Source organism: Myotis daubentonii, chromosome 13 (assembly GCF_963259705.1).
Source record: "Myotis daubentonii chromosome 13, mMyoDau2.1, whole genome shotgun sequence".
Lineage (NCBI taxonomy): Eukaryota > Metazoa > Chordata > Mammalia > Chiroptera > Vespertilionidae > Myotis > Myotis daubentonii.
In genome coordinates this window covers 53,408,755-53,435,629 of record NC_081852.1, presented here as the reverse complement: position 1 = coordinate 53,435,629, position 26,875 = coordinate 53,408,755, and the positions used below count along the sequence as shown (strand labels likewise).

Here is a 26,875-nt window from a genome sequence, read left to right as displayed (position 1 = left end):
GTTTCCTTCTTGTTTTCCTGTGCTGGGGCCATGAATTTGCATATAAAAGGGAGTGGACATTTGTACACAGATGGTCATAGTAGCTTTATTTATAACAAAAATAAAAATGGAAATGATCCAAAATTCCATCAATGGATAGATGGATGGATGGATAAACGAATTGTGGTATATTCATACAATGGAAGATTATTCAGCAATAAAAAGGAATAAAGTGAACCTTGAAGACAGTGTGCTAAGTGAAAGAAGCAAGTCACGAAGGCCACATAGCACATGATTCCATTTGCATGACCTGCCCAGAACAGGCAAAGCCACAGGAGACACAAAGCAGATTGGTGTTTGCCTTGAGTTGGCAGAGGTGGGGGATGGCGGGGAACGGGGAATGACTGCTAATGAGAACCGTTTTCTTTTTGGGGGTGATGAAATGTCCTAAAGTTGATTCTGTTGATGGCTCTTATTCACATAATGAAAAGGTTCTCCATTAAGTTCCTTTAAATCTTGACCTCTAACACATCCAGACCATGTAAGCATTTGTTTACATCTCCTCAGGGCCTGTAAGAACCTCACAGGGACCTGCCAGAGTCCTTTTAATCCTTGTAGCAACTTGGGAGGAAGGGGCTAAGTGGCATGTTCTAAGTCACAGGACTAGAAACGTAGGGCCATTATTATTGACTTGTATAGCCCCCAACATCCACCCTTTTTGTGATACTTCTGACAGCATTAGAAGGGGAGGGCGGCTGGACAGGATGAAGAATGCAGAGAAGTTCAAAGTCACTGCCAATTAAGGACCCATAGGAAATGTGTGTTAAGCATCTTCAACATGTGAGAGCAAGTCACTACACCCTCCACAACCTCTTCAGGGTTACAGTCAATGAGCTGCACCTCAGGTGTCCAATGTGCTCACCCCCTGGTGACCCAGCCCTGCTCAGCCACACTCAGGCCTGGCTTCCAGGCAGCAGCCAGAACTCTGGGCAATGCAGAAGCCTCCAGGCTAGGAGCTGGGTGCCCCTGGGCCAGGCACCTCCACTGAGAATGAGATTCCTGAGCTCAGAGCTTCTCTCTTTTGATAGACAATCCCCACCAGGCACAGCCAAGAAGACAGCACCCGTAGCATCATTAAATTGTAACAAGCCCTGAAACTCACTCCAGAAGCCCGGGTCTGTTTGTCCTAGCAGTCGGAAGGAAGCAAGTGATTGGCTGGCAGAGCTCGGCCTTGGAGGCCTTATCTCTGGCTGGTTATTATTTGATTAAAGAGGCTTCCTCCTGCTGGGGTGTTTCAAAACTCTGCTGGAGAGTTTGCTGCTGCCTAGGGAATTTTTCTGAGGTTACTGCCGAGCACCCAAAGTCCTTCAGCCTCTGGCCATACAAACAGGCACCCAGCGGGGCCTTTGATTCACTCCCACGCAGGCTGGGGCTGTCTTCTCCAGAGTTTCCATCAGCTCTGCTAAGCAACTGGTTGGAAATAATTCCTCAGACACCACAGAGGCAAGGATACAGGTACTAAAATTTGTGTGTGTGTGTGTGGGGGGGGGGGGTGCGGGCATAGTTTCTTAGGATGTCCTGACATTAGAAATGGAGGTAGCATGGTGGGGGAGGCTGGGGCAGCAAAGTGAAAAGCAGGAGAGGCAGAGAATGTGGAGGAAGGAAGTGGAAGAAAAGAGAACTCAAAATCTTGGAATTCTTTGGAAAGACTAAGCCAAGACATGAGTTATTTGCAGCTGGAAAGAGGCATGAGCTTGGATCATGGAGCAACATTCACATCTGCGTGCTTTCGCTCCCTGATGGCTGTTCTCTTGGCCTCCTTGTCATCCTTCCCTCGGGCTCAGAACCCCAAAGTCTTCAGAGGGTTTTGGAGCCTTTATGAGAAATCCAATTGCTTTAGCTTGAAACATCATCGAGCCTGATTTGCAAACGGGACATGGCTTTCAAAGGCTCTGCTTGGTGGCACAAGCCTTGTGATGCTGGCTGCAGAGAAGAAAAGAGTGGGGCTGGGCACCATTTGTTTCCCACTTTGGGATCTGTGTTTGGTGTACATTGTCTGTTCTCTTTCTGTCCTCAACCCCATCATACTCCCGACTCAGTGGTTTTGTCCGAGTTTCAGTTGGGGTGCTATATGTCAAAGGACTTCCTTACCACAGATGAAAGCTGAGGCCCTGTAGGGCCAGCAGGAATCTGACCACCCGGAATGAAGGTAAAAGATGAAAGGATGACATATTTGTCTTCTTTGGTTGTTAGGTTTGGCTGGAGGTGGCCGAGGAAGGAAGGGTATGATATAAAAACAAGGAAAATAGTTTTGTTTTGACATTAAATGGAAAAGAATGCTTTTATGGTAAACTAGAAGCCTGGTGCACCCATGGGGATTCGTGCACTGGTGGGGTCCCTCAGCCTGGCCTGTGGGGATCAGGCCGAAACCAGCAGTCCGACATCCCCCTAGGGGTCCTGGAGTGCTAGAGTGCACTCTGCAAAGTTGCTGTCTCTCGGCAGCACCTGCGTTGAGTGTCTGCCCCCTGGTGGTCAGTGTGCATCATAGCTTATGGACAGCTGGTCGCTTAGGCATATATATATATATATATATATATATATATATATATATATATATATATTCCTAAAATGGATTTCTCCCTATGCATTTTAGGTGAAGAAATAACCATGCCAACTGTATTTCCTTTCTCTTGTCTTGGTGGTTGTTTTAATTCCCTGTGTTTATATCCATGATGCCTTAATCCTCCAGTACTTGTGTCCACTGGTACCTGCTTCACTAGCTGGGTGGGATGCTACCGAGGCCTTGCCCACAGCTTCCGCATGGGATGGAGGATCTTCTTCCTGCTGACTATGTTGTGGTTCCCTAGGGAGTTTTCTCTGCTGAGGCCCCATTGGATTTCCCGAGTAATTAGTCTGAGTTCATTAAAGTGAATATTGCTTCCCCTCATAACTTTAAGGGACATGTCAAGAGGTGGAAGACAAGCCCCGTGCAGGGAATTATACCTCTTGGACCTGATGCTGCTTTTGGGAGTACTTCCCTCCTTTTCCATTGACTGGATGGTCTGGGTCCTGCTTGTCTCTCTGGCCTGCTTTCTCATCATTCTCCATCTCTGTCCTGCCCTGTGGACACTCTTTCTTCCACCCACCGTGGCCGACCTTGTTTCACATTAACCTTTTTGCTTGGAGCATGTTCTACCCTGCCCTGGCCCCTGGTCTGGCCAAGTCAACAGATTAGTCAGGTCTCTGAGTAAAGTTACTTTGTCTGGTACTAGGTTAAAGTCCCCTGGAATTCACCTTATTGGGCCACTAATAATATTGTCTTAAGATGGCTTGTTTCTTGATCCATCACCCCCCCCCCCCCCATGAGACTGGCAGGTCTGTGAAGGCAGGGACCTGCTCCCGGCCAGGCCCCCTAGAACCCAGCAGTGTCTGACTCCCAGCAGACCTACTGGGAATCATAGCTAACACTGGTAGAGCCTCTTCTACCTGCCTGGCATGGTCTGAGTGCTTTACACTTATTATCTCAACCCTCACACAAAGCCTGTGAGGTGACTATCAACCCACTTAACAGCTAAGGAAATTAAGCTAAGAGGCAACAGTAAATGGTGGACTTCAGAGCCCAAGCTTTCAGTGCTGTGCTGTGGGGCCTCACTGGTGCGGAAGGAGTCCATGGTAAACAAATGAATGACATCAGCCTCTTGGGGAGACCATGGCGGCTCTCCCACCTGTTCTGTTGGACCCATTCACTCAGCTGAGCCTACTGCTCAGGAACCACGGGACAGGTTGTGAGCAAGATTTGGGGGATATGGTAGTAAGTGGGCACAGATGACCTGGGAGGTTTGCAGTTCTGTTCTCTCCATCAGGATCTGCTTTCCCTGTTGTCCTCTCACCTACCTTTGTAGCTGCTTAACCACACCTGGGCTCCCACCTATAGCCGGAAAGGGTCTCCAAGTCAGGAATTCGGTTCAACCTTGAAGGAAGTACTTGAGGAGACCACATTGGTTGGAGGCTCAACGTGGATCAGGCCCTGTGCTGAGGGCTTTCCCTGGTATATCTCATTTATCCTCCTTGTGAGGTAGTGAGGTTAGCATCATCCTATGTTTTAGAAGAACTAAAGCTAAGAGAATATAACTAATGCGCCCAAGATGTTAAGTGCTTGAGCTGAAATTCAATTTCCAACGTGTCTGGGCTCAGAGCCTGCCCTTCCCAAATACTAGACCCTTAGCTTTCAACTCACCTGGTGATTGGTCCCCTCTACTATTCCCACCAGGCAGATATTTCTGTTTCTCTGTTTGCTTCCCCAGTTGCCAAATGGGGAACCCCTTACTGCTATGTGGTCCTCAGATTCTCATCTTCCCTGCCTGGATCCTAACTAGCACCTGGCTCGGCAAGACCAGGAAACTGCTTGGGGACCCAGGTCTGAGCTTCTCTCAGTCCTAGAATGACACTCCCCCTCTCTTCCTCTCTCAGGGAGTGATCTTGGGGCATCTGATGCTACAGCACCACAGCTGAAAAAGCCTAATCCAAAACGCCCAGTTTAAGGGAATCTCCCAAGTCTGATCATCTTTGTTTGAAGTACAGCATGGGGGAAAGGGCATTCAGATCCACCGCTGAACTTTGCTTTTTCCACTTGTTATTTAAATTGTCTAAGCCCCACTTTTCTCATCTGTAAAATGGGCATGATACTTCTCTCATGGGGCTACTTTGAAATTAGAGATTCTGAGTTTAAGAGATTCTGCGCCTAATGTGTGTGAAGCACTGGGGAATGAGAGAAAGCTCCCTGCCCTTGTAGAATGGGGGTGGGGGTTGACAGGCATTAAAAAAATCATAAGAATTAATAGGTCGTTCCCATCTGTGATGTGAAAAAGAACAAAGGACCTAATTGAGACGGAGTGGGGAGCTAGTGAAGAAAAACCTCTTTGGTGAACCAACAGCTTGTGAGCATCTAATATGCCACCGGGACCAGAAGACAGTAGGGGCTCAGTACCTGCAGCTCCCTGGGACTCAGAGTCAGTGGGCATAAAGTGAGGGGGGTGGACTGAATGATTCCCAGAATTGAGTTGCTCATCTCTGGTGCTTATGATTCTCTCGATTCACACCACAACAGAGCCAGATTGAACAAGGCCTCCTGGCTCCCTGTCCAGTGCTCTCCCCCAGTTGTCTCCACCGATGGAAAGAAGCTGGGTCCAAACTCAAAGAGGGCAAAAGGAAGAACTGGCCAATTCTGTTTCCCAGAATCCCTTTCTCCCAGCACCTCCCTCCTGCTCTTCAGCTGGATCCCAGTATCCTCATAACCCTGGCATCACCTCTAACATGAAAATCCCTAAGCCAGGGACTGGGGACAGCAAACAAGTTCTCCGTGTCCTTCTCTCCCAAGTTCATCCATGTCTAGGATGATTAACCCTCTTGGGGAAGTATTCTCTGGTAATGAAATTCAAGAAGAGGCAGGCTGCCCTAACCAGTTTTGCTCAGTGGATAGAGCGTCGGCCTGTAGATGCAAGGGTCCCAGGTTCGATTCTGGTCAAGGACATGTAACTTGGTTGTGAGCACGTACCTTGGTTGCGGACACATACCCAGTGGGGCATGTGCAGGAGGCAGCTGATCAATGTTTCTCTCTCATCAATGTTTCTAACTCTCTATCCTTCTCCCTCCCTCTCTGTAAAATATCAATAAAATATATTTTTTTTAAAAAAGCATAGGCAGGCTGCGAGGGAACAGGAAGCGGAGGATTTGGGGATGAGCCCATTGTCTTCCTTGGCTGCTCAAGGCTGCCCCCTCCCCCACCCACTGGGCCTCTCACCAGGAGCACCCTGTTCCCTTTGCGTCACACACAGTGTCTTTTGTGAGCTCCTGGCCAGAGCTTTGGTGTCAGATCTTGTGAAGAGCTGGTTAGCATTTTTCCCAGACAAAGCCAGAAGCCCTGGGAGGTGATGAGAAGGCTAAGCATGAAGAGAATGAGGAGGCAATGGTCAGCCTCAGGCTCCTGAAAGAATAGTGATACCAGCATCTTCAATTCTCTCCCTCCTACCCCTGGGGGAGACCCTGTCCCCTTGACCTATGTCTTCATCTCTCCATCTTCTTTTCCCTACCTGGGGCTCCCTCTGGCCTTCGATGTCTTTTAGCCAATCCCCACCTATTGCTTGTTGGCCACAGTGCTCAGTAGACCCTCTCAGGGGCGTCAGTGTTTTAGCCAGTGATTTTTGAAGGGAGCATCATGGGGGGGAGACAGGCAGTAAGATTGATACTGCAAGGCACACGACTGTTTTCACATAAACTTAAGATTTGAAAACCTCTATTTGGTGGGAGAACCAGAGAGGATTGACTGAGAAAGGAAAGGAGATTCCATGCAATAAATAATGCATTAGACCAAAAGCATTTCCAAAGAGACTTTAAATAGCAAGTTGTACCCAAGGCAAATCCCCCCAACAGGTCATAAGAGGGAAAATGACAGGATATTTGCAATGGGAAGCCCACGCTCACCATTCAGCTCCCTTGCCAACCCCACCACCATGGAGCTGGCTGAGCAGCATTTCAGAGATATTTACGGGGCTCCCAGTTGCATGCTGAGCCAGCGCTAATGAAAACACTCCATCACCACTTCTGGGCTCTCAAGCAGCGTGTGGGGGCAGGCGCCCTCTCCCTGCCCGTCCTCCCCCTGCCTCAGTGCACTTGCTCAGTGAGCTTTGCCCTTGGCCTCCACCCAGTGCTCTGGGGCTGGTGGGAAGTTTAGCTTCAACATCCTGCCAGAAACCAGGTTGGCTAAAAAAACCACCCAAAATGAGTCTTGAAAGAAAGCAACATCCATTTCCCTGCAGGGAGGACTTTCTCTGCAGGGAAGGGGTGGTTGCTGTGGAATTTCACCCCAAGACGGCTGCTAACAGTGAGGATGATGTTTTCTTTGAGTCCATTCCAAAAAGTGACTGAGGAACAAGGGCCTGGGAAAATTGAAAACCTTGGGACGGAGAGCTCTTTTCGGAGTTGGCAATGAGAAATCAAGGGGATCAATCAGCAGGCAGCCAGGAGCCTGGCTGCTCCCCACCCCAGCCCTGCTCCTGCCCAGACAGCCCCCGGAACCCCGGGAGAGGAGCCGAGCCTCTGCTCAGCAGTCTCCTGGCTCTCCCCTGGGGCAGCAGCAGTCTGGACCTCCCTCACACTCTCCTTGGGGCACATTTTAATTATCTTGTGGGATGGTGATCAGGGTGAGTCTGCCTGGTAGGATGGAGGTGGGTCCTCCCCCACTACCCCAGCCAGAACTGGTGCGCAGGATTAGGTAACAGAAAATGGGCCCTTTATTCAGCTTTTATGGGTTCGTGAAGCAGCACTGTGTGTCCCTGGTGCTTTTCCATCAACTCCCACGAATGGCTGCTTATTGCACCGCCGTCCCTGCCCCACATCTAATGAACTCCAGGGCAACAAGGCATTACTCTCAAGGAACTCAAAACCCAGTGGCAGCGATAGGTAAGTAAACAAGTTGCTTAGTGTAGCATTGCAGTGTGGAAAGTGCCACCATAGAGCAAAGAGGCTTATTCTCAGGGTAACCCCTGTCCCCCTCTCTATCCCCCCCAGTTCCACCCCCTCATCCTGGAATACCTTCTGGGTCTCAAGCCTAATTCTTTCCCAGGAGACTCCACTGGCTACTCACAGTACCCACCTTCTAGACTGCAGGTGGCTGCTGGTCTATGATGGTCTTTCCAGTCTAAGGGGATGTAAGAACTAGGGACAAAGTAGTAAAGTCTTTTTTTGGTTTTTGCCAATCCTCACCCAAGGATATTTTTTCCATTGATTTTTAGAGAGAGTGGAAGGGAAGAGAAGAGACACAGAGAGAGAAACACCAATGTGAGAGACACACATCGACTGGTTGCCTCCTGTACGAGTCCCCAGGCTGGGGATTGAGCCTGCGACCAAGGAATGTGCCCTTGACCGGAATCGAATGCAGGACCCTTCAGTCCACAGGCTGATGCTCTATCCACTGAGTCAAAGCAGTAAAGTCTTTATTATGGCTATCTGTATTCAATTTGAAGAACTTCCCTTTGTTCTGAGAGCCTGTCCTTCCCACTTCTTGAAATGTTAAAGCATTCTTTCTTTTATTAAATGATGGTGTTTTTAGATGGCCAATTGATGTTTAGTTTAATTTTAATATGATGGCTGGGAAGAATTTAAAAGTTAGCATCCCTTAGTTTACTGCACTGTGATAGCTCCAAGTATGGGAAGCATTGCCCAACAAGCTGCTTGTCACCAAGATTAACACCCATGTCCAAACCCAAGCGGGAGCCCCTGGTGTCTCTCTGAGTGTCTGATTTCCCGGCCTGTAGCAGAGTGGCAGAGCTGATACATTCAAATTCCACTCACTTCCCCAAGACACTCAGCTGTCTGCGGCAGCCAAATCCTTAAATAGACACTACTGTTTTCTTGGCGTCCCGGGCTCCTGTATGTTTAATGCCTTGAGTATCCGATTTCTGGGCCAAACTCATGAAAAGCTAAAGGGGACTTATCCATCTCAGAAAGCAGTTGCAGTGGAAATAAAAGCCATTAGTGGTACTTGGTGTTATCAGGATGTTTAATTTTTCATTGAAATTTCAAGATAAAAGTCAATCTTCAGAGTTGTGTTAACCCAGATCTCCAGCTTCCTCTTAGATGTAGCATAGAGACTGCAGGAAAAGATGCCAGGCCCTGGCTTAGGGTAGCCTTTTAGGGGCCCTCCATCCACCTGCTTAGGTTAAGGGATTTGGGGGTCAAATGATCCGCTATAATTCAATGAAGTCCCATATTGCATCTGGTTATCCTGACATTTTAGATATGGCCCAGGGCACTGGAAGTCCCCCAGGAGGCTTAATAGAGAGAAAAACATGCCCGTCAGGCAGGATAAGTCCCAGTAATACATCTGGGAAAGTTCAAATTCTTGGGCTACAGTGGAGTGTTTCTGTGTTGAAAGTTGTTTAAAATAAGTGAGTTGCACCAGGCTTAGCTATTTAGCTGTACGGGGTTCTGTTTTATCCATTTTGCAGTGTTGGCTTTGCTCTGTGGTGGCAATTGCAGAGGAAACTCTCATGTTTGAACTGAGTGCTTCTTCAGGTCAAGGGTCATCCTCTCCTTCTTCTGCCCATCGCTTCCCTGGGATGCAACACATCTCTTGGCTCATAGGCAGTCAAAGGTTGCCACTGATGACAAGGATCAGGCAAATGCCTTATCTGTTTTGGAAAGAGTCAGTTGCTAGCCATTTCTTTCTTGACTTCCTATGACCCTACAATCATCAATATTTTTAACTTGCCTATTTAATTATTAAAAGAAAATTATTTTCTTCGACTTGATCATTGGGATCATTGGTTTGCAACCTTAACGGAAGGAAGGAGTTCAGTGGAGCTGGTGAGCAGCAAAGGCCTCTAGGTGAACACTCAGTTCCAAAGCTTGGTCTCTTCATTTTCTGGGACCCCCCCCCCCCCCACCGGCTGCTTATGGAGAGGATGACCAAGACTCAGGAGCAACAGGCTCAACCCACTTGAATTTACCTAATTGTGTTTGGCTTGCCTGGGCTGTTATGCCAGCACAGCATTCCCATTGAACCCATCTCTCTTGTAGCAGGCAGCCTGCTTGAGGTCTGGCAAGAACATTGTAGAAGGTTTCAGGGGATATTTCTCATCCCACAGTTTCACCATCACCCAGTTGTATGGGCCTGGGCAAGTCTCTTTATCTCTCTGTGTCATGGTTACCTGCCACATCTGTAAGGCAGGTTGGATTATATCAGAAATCCTCAACCTTAGCACTGCTGAGGTTATGGGGCAAATCATTTCTGGGTGGCGTAGCTGTCCTGTGCATTGTAGGGTGTGTAGCAGCATCCTGGCCTTCTAGCCACTAGATGCCATCAGTACCCCTCCCTTCTTTTGTGATAACTGAAAATATGCCCACACATTTCCAAATATCACCCTGTGGAGCAAAATCACCCCCCAGGTGAGAACTATTGGGTCAGATGATATCGACCCCACTTTCAGAAATGACATTATTAGTTTTTAATTCATTTGATTTTACTGAGCACCTACTCAATCAAATAGGATGAATTAGGTTTAGCAGTCTAAATATTTTTTTTTTACAAATATTCAATTGAGAAAATGCCATTTACATCATGGAAATATGAATTAGAGCTAGACTGGTGTCTACACAAGCATTGAAGTAGAGTAAAAAGAGAGAGAGAGAGGCAGAGAGAGAGAGAGAGAGAGAGAGAGAGAGGAAGAGAGAGGATCCCTTTTAGATTCTCACTAGCATCATCTGTAAAATCTCAACATTACCTATTGCTGTCAGGACCTAATGCTCGGATCTATAAAAGCACACCTATGTCATAGTAGACATCCAATAATTAAACTCATTTCCCTTTTCTCTCCTCCAGCCCCAAAGGAACCAGATCTGTGTAAAACCTTAACTTTATCAGCCTTGCTCTGCTATCTCTAGGGATCTACTCTTATCCCACCATGTGTCTCCAAACCCCTCTCGGATCAGGCCAGCACTGACATGTCTTCTTGGTTTATTTTAAGGAGAGCCCCCGATCCCTTGTATCACCAGATTGTTGACGTGGTCCACCCTTGAAGGGACTCCTCCTCCCTAGCAAAGAAACAGATTCTCTAGTGACCAGAGCTTTGCCATTGTTTCATGTTTGCTTGTGCACAAAATGACAATAAGGAGGAATCAAAGTTGAAGGAGCTCCTACTATGCGAGTCATCGGCACTGCTCCTCCTGGGGCACTGATTTCATCATGGGTTTGGTCCTCTTTCTTGGGTTCTCAAGGGAAAGACCATGCGTTGGATGTCCATGGCAACTCGTGCACCATCTCCTCTAGGAAAACATCTCTATTTGGTAGCCTGGCATGATGAGAGGCACCATGGAGTTCAGGGCCAGGGAGTTTGGGTTTGCATTTTCCTCTTGGGTCAGACATTGACCAAGGGCTACAGAGCATATGAAGATAGTGTAGTTCTTAAAAAGAAAATGTGTGTGTGTGGGGGGGGGGGGGGGGGAGAGAGAGAGAGAGAGGAAAGAGAGCTCTACCACTTACTCTCTGACCTTGGAAAATATGTCACCTTCCTGAACCTAAGCTGACATATTTATAAGTTGGCAATCACAGGATCCCTCCTCGTAGGGAGCCTGTGAGCATTAAGTACTAGGACACATGGAAAGCATATGGCACAATCTTGGTAAATACTAACTGCTCAATAGAAATCTAGTCTTATTAATTACATGAATCATCTTAAACAGGAACTATGAACCATAATAAATATAACAGATATTAAACAGTCCCCCCAAAAGATGAAAAATGATGGATGTTTGGGTGGATGAAAAAGTGTGAGACCGACTCATTCTATTACTGATAAGATAAAAGGCTCAGAAAGGGGAAGCCAGGGGAAGGGGAGCCCAGGACATCACCACTGGCTGATGGCAGGGGTGGGACAGACCTTGCATCTCTAGATGTTGGTTCGTTGCTGGGGCTGCTTTGCTGTGTTCGAGACAAATATATTCACCAATACTTGTTAAAGATGGTAAGGCACAGACTTTATTCCATGTGCCCTAGCTCCACAATGTCTCTCATTATGTCAAGCTACCAAATGAAGATGTTTTCCTAGGGGAGATGGTGCAGGAGTTGCTGTGGACATCCAACACATGGTCTTTCCCCTTGAGAACCCAAGAAAAGAGGATCAAACCCATCATGATAGGGTAGGGACTACTGCCGTGGGATTTTTACAGTCGGGGAGAGAGATTGGGCTCAAGTCCAAAATATAGCATGAACAAGTGGGAATAGATAGTCAAGGAGCAGGGTGTGGAGATCAGTGGAGGGAAAATTACTAAGAGATAACATTAGGGGAGAGGGGATTCTGGCAAATGTGACCTATCAGGATTTTTGCTGAAGACAGGCCAAGGCATCAGACATCACCCTAGGGCAGGGGTAGGCAAACTTTTTGACTCGAAGGCCACAATGGGTTCTTAAACTGGACCGGAGGGCTGGAACAAAAGCATGGATGGAGTGTTTGTGTGAACTAATATAAATTCAAAGTAAACATCATTACATAAAAGGGTACGGTCTTTTTTTTTTTAGTTTTATTCATTTCAAACGGGCAGGATCCGGCCCACGGACCGTAGTTTGCCCACGGCTGCCCTAGGGGATGAGAAATGAGGAAGCCAAAGGTTGGAGTTCTGATAAAACTGACTTAGCAGGGTTTTGCTAAAACTGGATTTTGTAAGTGCATCGTCCAAGTGCATAGATGAGCTAGCCAGAGGTTTGGAGCCCCCCCAAAATTTAATCTTTGTCACTTGCTCAAACATTTAGGACTGTGTTTAGAAAATTACAAACAAAAGAAGGAAAATGTGCCTGTGATTTAAGAACCATGTGCTATTTCCAGAGGACTCTTTCTTCAGGGTACAGAGAAGTAAACATTTTGTCTAAAGTGTTTCTAATGGCCCAGGAGAGGAGGCCTTGCCCAAGACTCTAGCCCACACCAGCCTGTCACTCACGCACAGACAAGGACAATAGACACCATTGCCTTTGTCCCTCATCTACCACTTTCTAAAGTTCAGCCTTTGCCTCCCAGCCCAAACCCAAGGTACTGGGAGCTGATTTTTTTGCTTTGGTTCTGATATTCAGTGTCGAGAGCTACTGGGAATGACTGGACAACTGAACCCAATAGGGGTCACCTTCCCAGTGAGGCTGCACAGATTTCTCCACCCTGTGATTCCTATCTTGTCTTTCACCTCTTGCCAATAGCTCATATGTTTGCTTGAGAAGGAAAGACAACTTTTCAGGCTCAAAGTTTGAAAGAGGAAGAGTTTAAATGGTCAGAGTGACTCGATGTGCTTTGTCCCTCAATAGTGACCATTTGGGGCCTGCTTGGGATGGAAGGTTGTGTGGATCTGATTAAGAGTTGGCATGTGCCCTAGCCGGCTTGGCTCAGTGGATAGAGCGTTGGCCTGCGGACTGAAGGGTCCCAGATTTGATTCTGGTTAAGGGCACATGCCAGGGTTGTAGGCTTGATCCCCAGTAGAGGGTGTGCAGGAGGCAGCCAATCAATGATTCTCTGTCATCATTGATGTTTCTATCTCTCTCTCCATCCCCCTTCCTCTCTGAAATCAATAAAGAAATATATTTTTAAAAAATACCTTAAAAAAAGAGTTGGCATGTGAAATCATGTATAATTACTGTATGAATGGAATCTAGGTTAAAATGGAATGCCTTATTTCAATTAAACTCTACTTTAGTCTTAAGTGATGGTTATAATTCAGTCAAGAAGTTGACTCAGTAGTCATAATTCCTATCAGAATCTTATAGCTTGTTTTGTCTTTTTAAGCTGAGTTTATCCACCTGCTGTCTTTCTTATTTGAAGAGGGCTCACCATGCACCATGCACACATTTTTTTGTTGTTAATTTTCACCCGAGGATATTTTCCCATTGATTTTTTATAGAGCGTGGAAGAGAGAAGGAGAGACAGAGATAGAGAAACAATGTGAGAGAGACACATTAATTGGTTGCTTCCCGCACACACTCTGACCAGGGCCGGGGACCGAGCCTCAAACTGAGGTATGTGCCCTTGACCAGAATCGATCCTGGGACCCTTCAGTCAGTGGGTTGACGACCAAGCACACATTTTCATGCTCTTCTTTTACTTCCCTTCTCCTTTTTTTTTGTTTTTGTTTGTTTGTTTTAATCCTTTAAGCATAGCAAAGAGGATAATGACATGAAGGAGGGATCTGCAAATTATGGCCCATGAGCCACATCCTGCTTACCACATGTTTTATAAATAAAGTTGTGTTGGCACACAGCCATATCCATGTGTTTATGTATTGTCTATGGTTGCTTTGTAGCACAGTGGAGTTGTATGGTTGCTACATGTAGAACCATATGGCCTGCAAAGCCTTAAATGTTTACTATCTGGTGCTTTCCAGAAAAAGTGTGCTGCCTCCTCATTTTGAGCAGGAGTGTTGAAGTCAAGCATGCCTGGGTTCAAGTCAGGTCCTGGTTACTTGCTCGCTTGCAGCAAGCTAGCTTTGATTTTGAAAGAGCTGCATAAACTCTCTGCAACCTAATCTGTACCATGGGGATAAGAGATAGATACTCTATGCTGCGAGAATTCAGTGAGATAATATTTATAAAAACCTGCAGATCTGGCCAGTCACAGAGTAAATGCTCAATAAATAGCAGCTATTATGATGATCATTCATCATTTTATCCAACAAATGTGTATCAGTTGCTTTCTTTGTGCCTGGGGCCAACAGCAGGGATCAAGATGTAGAAGGTGCCTACTCTCGGGGGAGCTCACATTCTAAGGCAGAATATCAACAAGATGAAGAAAACAAGTCAACACATTGTTTTCAGATAGTGATAACTGCTATAAGTCAAATAAAATAGAATGATATGGGAGAAAGCGACAAGGCAGGGAATAGAAAGTTGAGTCAGCCATGCAATTATCTAGGGAAGGAATCTTTCTGGCAGAGGGGACAATAAACGCAGAGGCTCTGCAACTGGGATGAACTTGGGATGGTCCAACAGCAGAGAGATGGGCTTGGAGACGGAGGCAGAGTGAGGGAGGGGAGAAGAGAGAGGATGAGGGAGCAGGGGTTAGCATGGGTAAGAGAAGGTCGACACTTGAAGACCATGAGAAGATGCTTGGCTCTTTGAGGCAGGGCTGCAATCTGAGACCATAATGGGGCAGAAATGTAACTGGGTGCGTGGCCTCATTCTATGATCTTTATTATAAATACATTATTCTTCCTCTTTGGTCTCTGGCACTGGTGGCTGCTGGGGACAGGTGACTGTTGGGGACAGGTGAGCCCTAGTCGGACGGCAGCTTTGGGTTGCAGCAAGCCCATCAAGCCGCCCAGATGGACACAGCCACCTCACTCAGGCTTTTCTCCTTACAGTACCCCTGACTCACCCAAAAGATCTTCTGGCTGATGCCATTACTTCTCTGAAATCATTCCTTATCAAGGAGCCTTTAATGCTTCTCCAGGCGGAGCACTTAAGGGGAAAATCAGTTAATGTAATCTTAAAACACTCTAATAAATTTCCAGCAACATAAGACCACCAGATAATCATTTTGTCCCTAGGGTCACTCAGAATTCACAGCTCAGTTCTCATCATTAACATTTCTTTTGTGCCTGACTCCTTGCACAGGCGTGAAGAGCCCGCTGATAATATTTTACCTGTATGAGGTTTAAAAGGAAGCTTTAGATACAATCAGTTACTCAAACTGCCTCCCGGTTGCTCTAATAACAGCCGTACAGTCCTCCCCGTTTCAAAGCGCTGCTGCTGACTTGGCTCTCTCACAGGTAAAAGTACACCTTTGGTTTACCCACCTTTATCCATTTTGAAGGACTCCTCCTCCTCCTCTTATTCTCCTCTTCATTTCTCTCCTTCATCATCATCAAAACCCTTTACTGGAAAGTACTTGGCTGGCTAAGAGTCCGTCCTTTACAGTGTGCAAATATGTGTTTCTTTCTCCTCTTGCTTTAGACATTGTGAAAAGAACAAGATCCAATTTGGCTAGTTTCCAAGTCATTCTCTCAAGCTATGATTCTTAATCTGGGGTCCATGACTGACCTCAAAGGGGCGTTCTGAACCCCCTGAAATGGAATGTAAACTTTTATATACACATTTTCCCCCCTCAGGAGAGAGTCTACAGTTTCATCAGATTCCCTGTTAGGAGGTACTGCTTAAAAGATTTTACTGACTGCCTCAAAGTACAGATGCTCCTTGCCAAGTGATGGGGTTACATTCTGATAAACCTATGGCTAAGTCAAAATTACGTTTAATACACCTAACCTACTGAGCATCATCATTTAGCCTAGCCCACCCTAAACCTGTTCAGAATACCATAACAGAAAATGCTGGCAATGCAGTACACTGTAGAGTTTTGGTTGGTTACCCTCGCGGTCTCCTCATTGGGACGGTGGCTTCCAGCCAGTGCCCAGTGTCACGAGAGTATCATACAGCATCTCGCTAGCTAGGGAAAAGATCAAACTTTAACGTTCAAAGTATGGTTTCAACTGAATAAGTATCATTTTCACAGCACCGTGAAGTCAAAAAATTGTAGGTTGGACCATCCTAAGTTTGGGACCATCTGTATAGTCTGTAACTAGAAAAGAAAAACTTGCTGGGGTTGGATCCGGGGAAGCCTGAATTTCTAAAATAACCTATTTATTGATTCTGATCTGCGAGTGATACATGGGTCAAATAAAGCCTTCCTTTTCAAGGACTAGACATTTTCCTAGGAACTTTTATGATAACTATAAACATTATATAGTGCCCATCATGCGCCAGGTACTGTCCCAGAGCCCAACATATTTGAACCCTGAATCCTCACAACAACCCTATAAAGTAGGCATTGTTATTAACCTTGTTTTACAAATGAGGAAAATGAGGCACAGAGAGATTCAAACCATAGATTAACTTTGCATGCAATATTCCAAGACCCTTCATAGTTCTGCATAATGTAGTTTGTCAAGCTGTAATGAATGGTTCAGAATAATTATCATTTTGGATGTGTCCATATGGGGCTATGATTACAACATAGTGGCCTAAATAATAACAGGATTCCTATATGTGCTGCCTCTGGTTTTGTAAATAGAAACAGATTACAGGTCACCCTGAGAGCAGAATATTCTGCTTAATTACAATTTGGCTGAGTCACTATGGTTTATGAAATGGGGTTACTGACCAAGTAGATAATTTTATTATTATAACTCTTATCACCATTAAAAAATTCACACTGTACAGAAGGCATGTCATAACCCTGTAGATTTAACTAAGCCTTATCTCTGGGAAGTTAAAATGGAGTCATTCCAGGAATTTGATCAATTGATGGGACTTCAGATATAATTCATCCTCTACTTGGATTGTATTTATCCAAATAGTTAAGGAGCAGGTGACCTAGAAATCTAGATGGACTAGCCTCTAAAAGCATCCTATACCAAAGGCCCAGTGCATGAAATTCATGCACTGGCGGCGGGGGTGGGGGGGGTGTCCCTCAGCCCGGCCTGTGCCCTCCCGCGTCCAGGAGCCCTCGGGGGATGTCTGACTGACAGCTTAGGCCCGCTACAGAAATGCCAACATTTTGGATATTAAGGTTGATTTAATCCCACCTGTACCTATAGTGGTGACTAAGAATTCTACAATTCGTGTATATGTGTTAAAATTACATAAGGGGTCCAGTGATTTATGGGGCAAAGTAGGAACCCTGGACCAGAACTGAGAGCCTCTGGAAAAAGTAACTAAAATAATTTGGTAACAGGGGCAAATGTTTTGCCATCTTTGCAGAAGTTAATGTGCAACAGGAATGAGTGGAATAACAGTCACCCTGAGTGATGGTCAGGCTCCATGACCCACCTAATCAGCTGAATAACAGAGTGGGTTAGATGAGGGGATTGGACCCTGTGACCCTGGATTATGGAAATCTAATATCCAATATCTTACTTTCATGTTGGAGGTCATCACTGTAATACATTTCAAATGGCTTTTAAAAAAATTATTGATTTCAGAGAGGAAGGGAAAGGGAGAGAAAGATAGAAACATCAATGATGAAAGAGAAACATTGATCAGCTGCCTCCTGCATGCCCCACAATGGGGATCGGACCCACAACCTGGGCATATGCCCTGACTGGGAATTGAACTGTGACCTCCTGGTTCATAGATTGTTGCTCAACCACTGAGTCATACTGGCCGGGCAAATTTCAAATATTTTACAGAATAATATGATGATAACTGTCAGAAAATATTTGGTTAAAACCAGTCAGTTGGAATAACTGAAAGGATTTCAATTAGTTGACGTGGGGATCAGGCAGAGACGTGGGGGTGTTTGACATAGTGTTGTATTTTTAAATCTTCATTCTGCCCAGTGTGTGGGATGTTTGTGAGGGTGGTGAGTGGGAAGCAGACATGAGGATTCCAGGTGGTGGGTTGTTATGCTTCCCAGGTAAGATGGTGATGGCCTGGATTAGGTCAGTGCAGGTGGAGATAAAGGGATGATAAAGGTTTTAACCTAGTAAGAAGGTAAAATTGCTAGAAGTTAGTGTTGGATTGGATGTGGGAAGAAGTTAAGAATGACTCCTACATTTCTGGTCTGCTAAGGACAAAGGATGGAGTAAAAATGAAAGAGGATTTTGAACCAGAAAATGATGCCAAGAAAAACCATAAAGTAGGTGGGGGGGAAATCCAGGAGGGCGTGGGGTTGTGAAAGCTGAGAAAAGGCCTTGCTCCTTAACACCAAGACCTTGAAGTTGCTCAACAAGCCATCAGCGCCCTATAATCTGATACCAGGTTACACAACAGTAGGAAGATTCTGGATAAGACCAGGCACACGCAATCCGGTCCATGTTAGGATCCCTCTTCCAGAGAAAAGATGCTTCGTTTCCAGCAGCATCTCAGCTCCACAAAGCATCTTGGACAGTATCTTGCAAGAACCACCCGTGATTTTCAGGGGAGTGGTCTTAAGCAATATTTAGAAACGAACGTGTTTTTCTAAAAGACATGTTGTCTTCAGAGATGCAATGCTGGGCATGACAACAACAAACTTCTATGATATCCTGTAGGGCAGTCCAGCCTGTGACAAGTAGCTACATCTCTTCATGCCCAATTGGGACCTTGGCTTTATCCAGCCCAACCAGAAGGTTCACTGAGGTTTCTCCCATAGTCATTGGGGTTGTTCATGAATGTTTAGTTGTCTTGTTTGGGGCACATGGTAGGATTAGACTTCTTCACCCACTTACTTTATATGACACTTTAGCTAATGAAATGGGCATAGAAGGGATGTATGGGTTAAGAGCCAGCGTGTGGTTCACTGTATTTCTGTCCCCAGCCTCTGCAATGCAGGAAGCAAGGGTCATAAGGTAGGCCCCCCGCAGTGACCCTTATGAGCAGAGTCCCTAATAACCTGCAGTTTATATGCACCATAGACAAGAAATAAACTGTTGTCTTAAGGCAATGTGACATTTCTTACTGTGTCATAACTTAGCCCCATCCTGACTAATACAGAAACACTCTTGCCCGAAGAAAGTAACTTTAAGGGTGCATATGATTTCCAAAGATTTTAGGGCAAGTTCTTTATCAGAATTCAAGCTCAAAGACATCGGATCTCTCTTTTGTTCTTAGAGTCTCTGCAAGAAGAGACTAACATCAATTATAATAGCTACCATTTAGTAAATCTCACCAGGTGGCAGGCACTGTGCTAATTATCTTTTATACCTTGTTCCTTTTACCTCAAAATAATTCAATAGGTAAGTGGATATTAGCAAATCTTAGGGGACCAATGGGGGAACAGAGGAGGACATTATCTGTAATGCTTTCAACAGTAAAGATAAAATTTTAAAAATTAAAATGATATAATTTGGGCCCAGACAGGTTAAATAATTTGCCCAGGATCACACAGCTAGTATGTGAGAAAACTAAGATTGGAACTCAGGGCAGAGCCCTCAGACATTCTGCTAAAAAGACTCAGGATTAACCACTGATGTCCCAATGAGCAACTCAGTATCCCATATGAGCACTCTATAGAGTGGGGTTTCACATTAATATATGCTTTTGGGGCCTGGGATTGGATGGCCTAGTCCTAGCTACCAGGCTCCCACTTAAGCTGCCGTATATCAGTTATGTGTTTGGACTCTAGAGTCAGATAGATATGAATTCAAATTGGAGTTCTGTCTTTCCCCTACCAGTCCCTCTCCCTGTGCCTCAATTTTCCCATATGAAAAATTGGGTGAATAATAGTTCCTAGTTCATGGAGTTGTTGGGAGGATGGGCCCCTCTTTTGCCTGTTTACTCTCAGGTCTACTCTGCAGCCTTCCTTACCCTACTCTATGTTTGGGGGGTGGGGGGTGGGGGTGGGAGTGGCCTAACCAGTGATGGTGAACCTTTTGAGCTCGGCGTGTCAGCATTTTGAAAAACCCTAACTTAACTCTGGTGCCGTGTCACATAGAGAAAATTTTTGATATTTGCAACCATAATAAAACAAAGACTTATATTTTTGATATTTATTTTATGTATTTAAATGCCATTTAACAAAGAAAAATCAATAAAAAAAATGAGTTCACGTGTCACCTCTGACACGCATGTCATAGGTTCGCCATCACTGGCTAACGCTAACCCATTCTTTAGGCTACCTTGTTGTTTGCTTCAGCTAATCAGAGGGGCTGGCAGGTGATTGGCAGGCAGAAAAAGGGAAAAGCCTGGGAGGGTATACCCTTCTTTCTCAGGCGATGTCTTCAGCAGTGACAGTTCTGTGCATTCAGCCCCTTCTGGGAGGCCCCTCTCTCCTTAGCCCCAGCTGTCATGTCAGTGGCTCTGACTCCCGGCTCTGTTAACAACTTGGGTTGTCACTCTAGCCCTGCTGGACGGTAGTGGCCCCACTACTCTGGGAAGGGTAGTGATCTGTTGTTGCTAATCTCTGGGCTGCCTCATCATCCCCTTTCATTCTTTCAGCTCTCCCAAGACCTTTCTAAGTAGTCCCACTATGATTGTCTGACATGAGTTATGTTTTCCAATTTGTGCCAGGGCTGATACAGAAGATTGCTTGAGATCATGCCCATAAAGTACTTAGAACAGTACTTGGCATAGTAGTATAATAAGTGCTCAGTAAATGGTAGCTTATACCATGGCTTACTTCCCTCTTACTTAGATTCTCTGCTGCTGCCAATCTGTCCTAGGCAGACACCTGCCTACATCATAGCTCCTGAGTCACTGCCCACTCCTCCTCCATGTCCACAGGTCTGGGCTTCTGTTTAGATTCGCCCTTCTCTAATAATCACAGGGTAAAGGGCAAGGAAATTCCTCCACAATATTTACTACACATGTTACAACTTTATTTTTAATTTTCCAAACTTCTTACTATAGCTTAAAAGCCCTGCTTTATCTGGCCCATCTGGCTTCCCAACTCTTCTCTCTGCCACTTTCCTCTTCCTCCACCCCCTCCCACACTGTTCGGGCCTCTCTGCCAACCTCTGTCCTCCCTTAAGCATTGGAAGGTGTAGTTTTCTCTTTTCGGAAAGCTCTTTTCTTCCAGGGAAGGCACTTTCCCACACCCCTGCCTCTGGGTTTGAATGGAACGATAAGATCTGAAGGCTTTCCCACACCCTTTGCAGCCATAGGGTTTCTCTGCACTGTGAGATCTTTCATGTCTTTGAAGATGAGGGGGACACCTGAATGATTTACTGCATCATTCCTGATAGGGCTTCTCTCCTATGCGGGTTCTTTCACACATTTGAAGCCAAGTTGAAGAACTGAAGGGTTTGAAGCCACATGCAAGTGTTCCCACATTTCTTACATTTATAGGATTTTTCTCCATTGCAATTTATTTTATGTTCTCCAATACACTGGAGATAACGGAAGCTCTCCTACATTCCTTACATTTATATGGTTTCTCTCCATATTTCTGATACTCAGACGGCTTGTCTCCAGGGTGACAACTGTTTTGCCTCTTAGGAGGGAAATACTGCATGAAGACTTTCCCACACACACTGTAGTCCCAGGGTTTTACTCCAGGAAGAGTTTTCTTCTTCAGACAGAGATGTGGAATAAGGCTGAAGATTCCTTCCATGGCGTTTGTACTGATCTTCAATGTCAGGCTCATCTTATATTTTACCTATGGAGGCCAGGTTCCTGGCAGTTTCTGCATCACATCTCTGTGGATGTTGTGTTTTCAATACCATTCAGTTCAGAATACTTTCTAATTTCCATTCCTATTTCTCCTTTAAACATGTTATTTTTAGAAGTGTGCTCATTTCCAAATATAGGTGGATTTTCTGGATACCCATAAGTTACTGATTTCTAATTTCTACAGTGATCAGGATATATGTTTTATATGTTTTGAATTCTTTAAACCTACTGAGACTTGCTTTATGGTCCAGAATATGGTCTGCCTTGGGAAGTGGTCCACGTGCACTTGAAAAGACAGATGCTCCCCTTGCTTGGGTGCAGTGTTCCTAAAGTGCAGTGTGTGGTGTAGGGTTCTTAATGTCAGTTGGGCCAAATTGATTGATAGTATTATACATATTTATTGATGTTCTGCCTACTTTCTGTCAGTTACTGAGAGAGGGGTATTCAAATTGCTGTTAATAATAATTAATTTTTCTATCTCTCCTAGCAATTCTGCCAGATATATATAATTGATTTCAGAGAGTAAGGGAGAGGGAGAGAGAGATAGAAACATCCATGATGAGAGAGCATCATTGATTGGCTTCTTCCTACATGCCTCCTACTAGGGATCCAGCCCACAACCCGGGCATGCGCACTTGACAGGAATTGAACCTGGGACCCTTCAGTCTGCAGGCCGACACTCTGTTCACTGAGCCATACCAGCTAAGGCCAGTTTTTTATTTGAATATACAGAAGCTCTTTAGACACATAATGTTTAGAACTGGTTTTCCTCTTATAGATAGAATCCTTTATTATTATGAAATGATCCTCTTTTTTTAATGGTCCTCTTAGTTGGGGTGATTATTTGTATGCTTGAATTTAAACCTACCATCTTTCTATGTTTTCTCTGTATCCCATCTATTCTTTCTTTTTTTTTTAAATCCTCATAAAATTGCCTTCTTTTATTATTATTACATTTACTTATTTCGAGAGAGATAGAGGAACAGAGAGAGAAACATTGACTTGTCGTTCCACCTATCCATGCATTCATTGGTTGATTCCTGTATGCGCCCTGACTGGGGATTGAACCCACAACCTTGGCACATCAGGACTACACTCTAACCAACTTAGCTACCCAGCCAGGGTTACTACTTTCTTTTAGATTCATAAGAATTTTTTAAAAAATGATTCTACTTTATTTTCTTTGTTGATATATTAGCTATAGCTCTTTGTTTTGCTTTATAGTAGCTGCTTTAGGAGCTAGAGTATGCATTTTATCTTATTACAATTTACCTTCAAGTATATTGGGCCACTTTATGCTTAGTATAAGAATGTTACAACTGAATACTTCCCCCTTTCTGGATGTTCTGCTGTCGTTGTCTATATTTTATTTCTACTTATGTCATAAACTCCATAAAGTATTGTTTTTAATTTTGCATTAAGCAATTATCTTTTAAAAGACTTTTAAAGGAAGAAAAGCTTTTATTTACCTACGTATGGGTTCTTGAGATCTTAATTCCTTTGTGTAGACCCAGCATTCCATTTGATTGTATTTTCTTTCTACCTGAAGGATTTTCTTTTAACATTTCTTATAATGTCTGCTGGTCATGAATTCTTTCAGCTTTCGTGTGACAGAATACGTCTTTATGTTGTCTTTTTTTTTTAAATGTGTATATTTGGGGAAAGAATTCTAGGTTGACAGTTGTGTTTTTTTTTAGTATTTTAAAGATGCTGCTTCACTGTCTACTTGTTTGCAAATTTCAGATGAGAAGTCTGATGTCATTCCTTTTGTTTTGTTAATCCTTATCCTAGGTTGCCTCCCACATGCACCCCACTGGGCCAGGGATGGAACCTCCAACCCAGGTACATGCCCTTGACCGGGAATCAAACCTGAGACCCTTTGGTTCACAGGCCGATGCTTTAACCATTGAGCCACATTGGCCAGGGCCTAATGCCATTCTTATTTTTGTTCCTTTGCACAGTAATGTATCCCCCCTCCACTATGACTGCTTTTAAGATTTTCACTTTACCACTGGTTTCAAGGAATGTAATTGTGATGTTCTTTGGTGTGGCTTTCTTCATGTTTCTACTTAGAGTTTGTTAAGCTTCTTGGATTTGTGAGTTTATGGTTTTTGTTAAATTTGGCATGTTTTCAGCCATTATTTCTACAAATATTTTTTTCTGTTCCTCCTGACCCCCTCCTATCATATTCCTCCTTTACCTCAGGGACTCCAATTGCATGTTTATTAAGCTCGCTGATACTGTTTATTTTTACTTTCATTTTTTTTTATTCCCTCTGTTTCATTTTGGATAGCTGCGCTGTTTCCAGGTTCCTTAATGTTTTTATCAGTAATATTTAATCCGTTGTTAGTCCCATACAAGTGGAGTTTATGTGTGTTAAAATCTCAGATGATAGTTTTATAATGTCTAGATATTTAGTTTGTGGGTTTTTTGTTTTGTTTTGTTTTGTTTTAGATTTTCCACATCTTTACTTAATGTGCTCAATCTTTTCTCTACTTTCTTGGACATATAGATTATAAGTCTTTGTCTACTAATCCTATCATTTCTGCAACTCTTTCAATTGATTTTTCTTCTCATTATGGATTATTCTTTCCTGCTTCCTTTTGGCATAACTAATAAATTTTTATTGGATGTTAGGCATTGTGAATTTCACCTTGTTGGGTGCTGGATAATTCTGATTTCCTGTAAGTATTCTTGTCCTTTGTTTTGGCACATTTTGTTCTCAGAAAGGATTTGATCCTTTTGGGGCTGGCTTTAAGATTCGCTAGGTAGGGCCAGAATAGCATTTCCTCTAGGGCTAATTTTATCCCACTACGGAGACAAGATCTTTTGAGTCATCAATGATGAGGTTTTCCAGCCTGGGTGCCAGGATCAGGCCCCATTCCTTATCCTATAGGATCACTCTGTTCTTCCACTTGGTTCTGTACTTCCCACTCTGGCTTGTGGGAACAGGAATTAATTCCCTGCCTCATGCAAGCTCTGGTGTTTGTTTTCTTTCTCTGTACCAGTGGTACTTTCCCTGGCCCTTGGGTACCTTCCTCACATTCATGAGCTAATAAGGTGAAGACTGGAACAAGATCTTCTGCGGGTTTCCAGAGCTCCCTCTTTCTCTGGATAGCTCTCTTCTCTCTGGTACTCTGCTCCCAGCTTCGTCTGCTTTGGCTTCCTGGTCTCCTACTTCTGTCCCAACTCAGGGAGTCTGCCTAGTCTTGGATTCACCTTCTCAACACAGCATCCTGGCAACTCTCTCTAAACCAGCGGTTCTCAACCTGTGGGTCGTGACCCCTTCGGTAGTCGAACGACCCTTTCACAGGGGTCGCCTAAGACCATCAGAAAACACATATATAATTACATATTATTTTTGTGATGAATCACTATGCTTTAATTACGTTCAATTTATAACAATGAAATTGGGGGTCACCACAACATGAGGAACTGTGTTAAAGGGTCCCGGCATTAGGAAGGTTGAGAACTGCTGCTCTAAATGGTAAGCTGAACCAATCATGATGCTCACCTCATTTCTTCCTTCTCCCTTACGGATGAGTGTCCCGCACTGCTGCCTGTTTTATTTATTTTGCCTGCTTTTTTTGTTGTTGTTTGTTTGTTTATTTGCTTATTTTGTTTTAGCAGGAGCATAAACCCAGTCCTTCTTGTTCCATCTTGGCTGGCTGGACTGGATTACTTTAAGTTATTGTGGTTCAGTTGATAAGACAGATTGCCAAGGGTGTCACTTGTTCTCATTAAATAACCTGAAGATCTGCAATCCACATCTTCCGCAAGTGCAGCAAACCCTTGTGCAATCGGTGTTACAAAAGAGCCCTACAAATGAGCGTCATGTAAGGCAATCTAAGTTTTCCCTCTGGCTTGCCTTTTAATTCCTGTAATGTTTTCTCCGCTTCGTTTCTCAGTGCTTTCTCTTTAGCAGTGAGTCAAATCCTGAGGCTTTTCTCTGCGCCCCCCCAACCCCCGCCTTTTATTCTCTTTTCCTTTTTGGTCAGGTATCAGTAATCTAGTCAACACAGTCCTTGTGTACTTAGTTGTGTGCTTGGAGCTAAGGTGCACATGGGGTTAATAAAAACAGGGTCTTTAACTTTAAGAAATATAAGAATAACCACACCTACTGTTTTGAATTGTTTTTTAAAAGGGCCACACCTTCATTTTGGCTCACTGTTCTATGCACTGGAAGGTCATGGACTCCCAGTCAGGGTACATACCTAGGTTGTGGGTTTCTTTCTCACATCGATGTTCTCTCTCTCTTTCCCTTCCTCTCTCTCTAAAATCAACATAATAATAATAATAAATAATAATAATAAAGTTTGTTGCTACTACAAAAAGTAACCAACCAACCAACCAACCAACAAACAAACAAAAACAAGAGGTCCACACCTGCATTTTGGAATAGATTTAGAAACAGAAGTAAAGTTCAAGACCAAGAATTCCCGTTTTCCTTCTTGTTCCTCAGCGTCACCAAGTTATTTACTGAGCCCGTAATACAACAAAGCACCCTAGTGTTACCTAAGAGACTGCGGCAAGTCACTGACACCGATGATGAGTTTATTATCTTGTAGAAGAATGACACCATAGATAAAGATCCAAGGTGTGGTACCACAGTAAATCTGTGAGATTTCACAGGAGAGGATCATGATTGAGGGCTGGAGAGATTAAGGCAGCCTTGGAGACCTAGTTCAGGAGCAACAGAATTTAGGGGAAAGTAGTGGCATGAGCCCAGTTGGGAGCATGAGTATCCATGGTGTGGCTAGGGACCGTCGGAGAGGGTGGAGTAAGGGACTGCTGCTGGAGAACAGTGGGGCAAGCGGAAGCTTATCTGTGAACGCCTCGCCCTCCGGGCTCAGGCATTTGGACTGTCAGGGAGCTCTGAGGGGTTTGATGGGTGGCCATGGACAAAGATTGGTTCTGAGGAGAGGATTAGGGTTAACGTGTGCAGAGGAGGTGAGGACTGGTGGCAGAGGTGTGAGGGCAGGGCTATTTCTCAATCATCTTTGTATCCCCAGCTGCTAGTTCAGCTTGAGCTTGCTGCCTAAGTGCATGTAAAAGTTCATCTTTCCCCTTCTAACTTCCTAATGCTCTGCATACCCACCGGCCTTGTCTATAGCAGACACACACTGTGAAAGAACCCCTTTGTGCCCGCTGGTACTTTTAAGGGCTGGACGTAGGCAAACTTGGATTCAGACTTTCCAGTCGTTTTTTTGTTTTTAATTCCTCATTTTCTTCCTTTAAGGAAAAGGCACTTGGCCACTATTACAGAAATTACACAAGGGGGCC

At 44.6% G+C, this 26,875-nt stretch overlaps 1 protein-coding gene across 1 annotated transcript in view; it reads left to right on the top strand.

Annotated features, from left to right (window-relative positions):
* The first annotated feature begins 1,296 nt into the window (after nt 1–1,296).
* GPAM (glycerol-3-phosphate acyltransferase, mitochondrial) overlaps nt 1,297–26,875 on the top strand; it is a 60,168-nt gene continuing 34,589 nt past the window's right edge. Inside the window, exon 1 of the mRNA XM_059661378.1 lies at nt 1,297–1,494. The gene's annotated coding sequence lies outside the window, so the exon portion shown is untranslated. The remainder of the gene's footprint in view (nt 1,495–26,875) is intronic.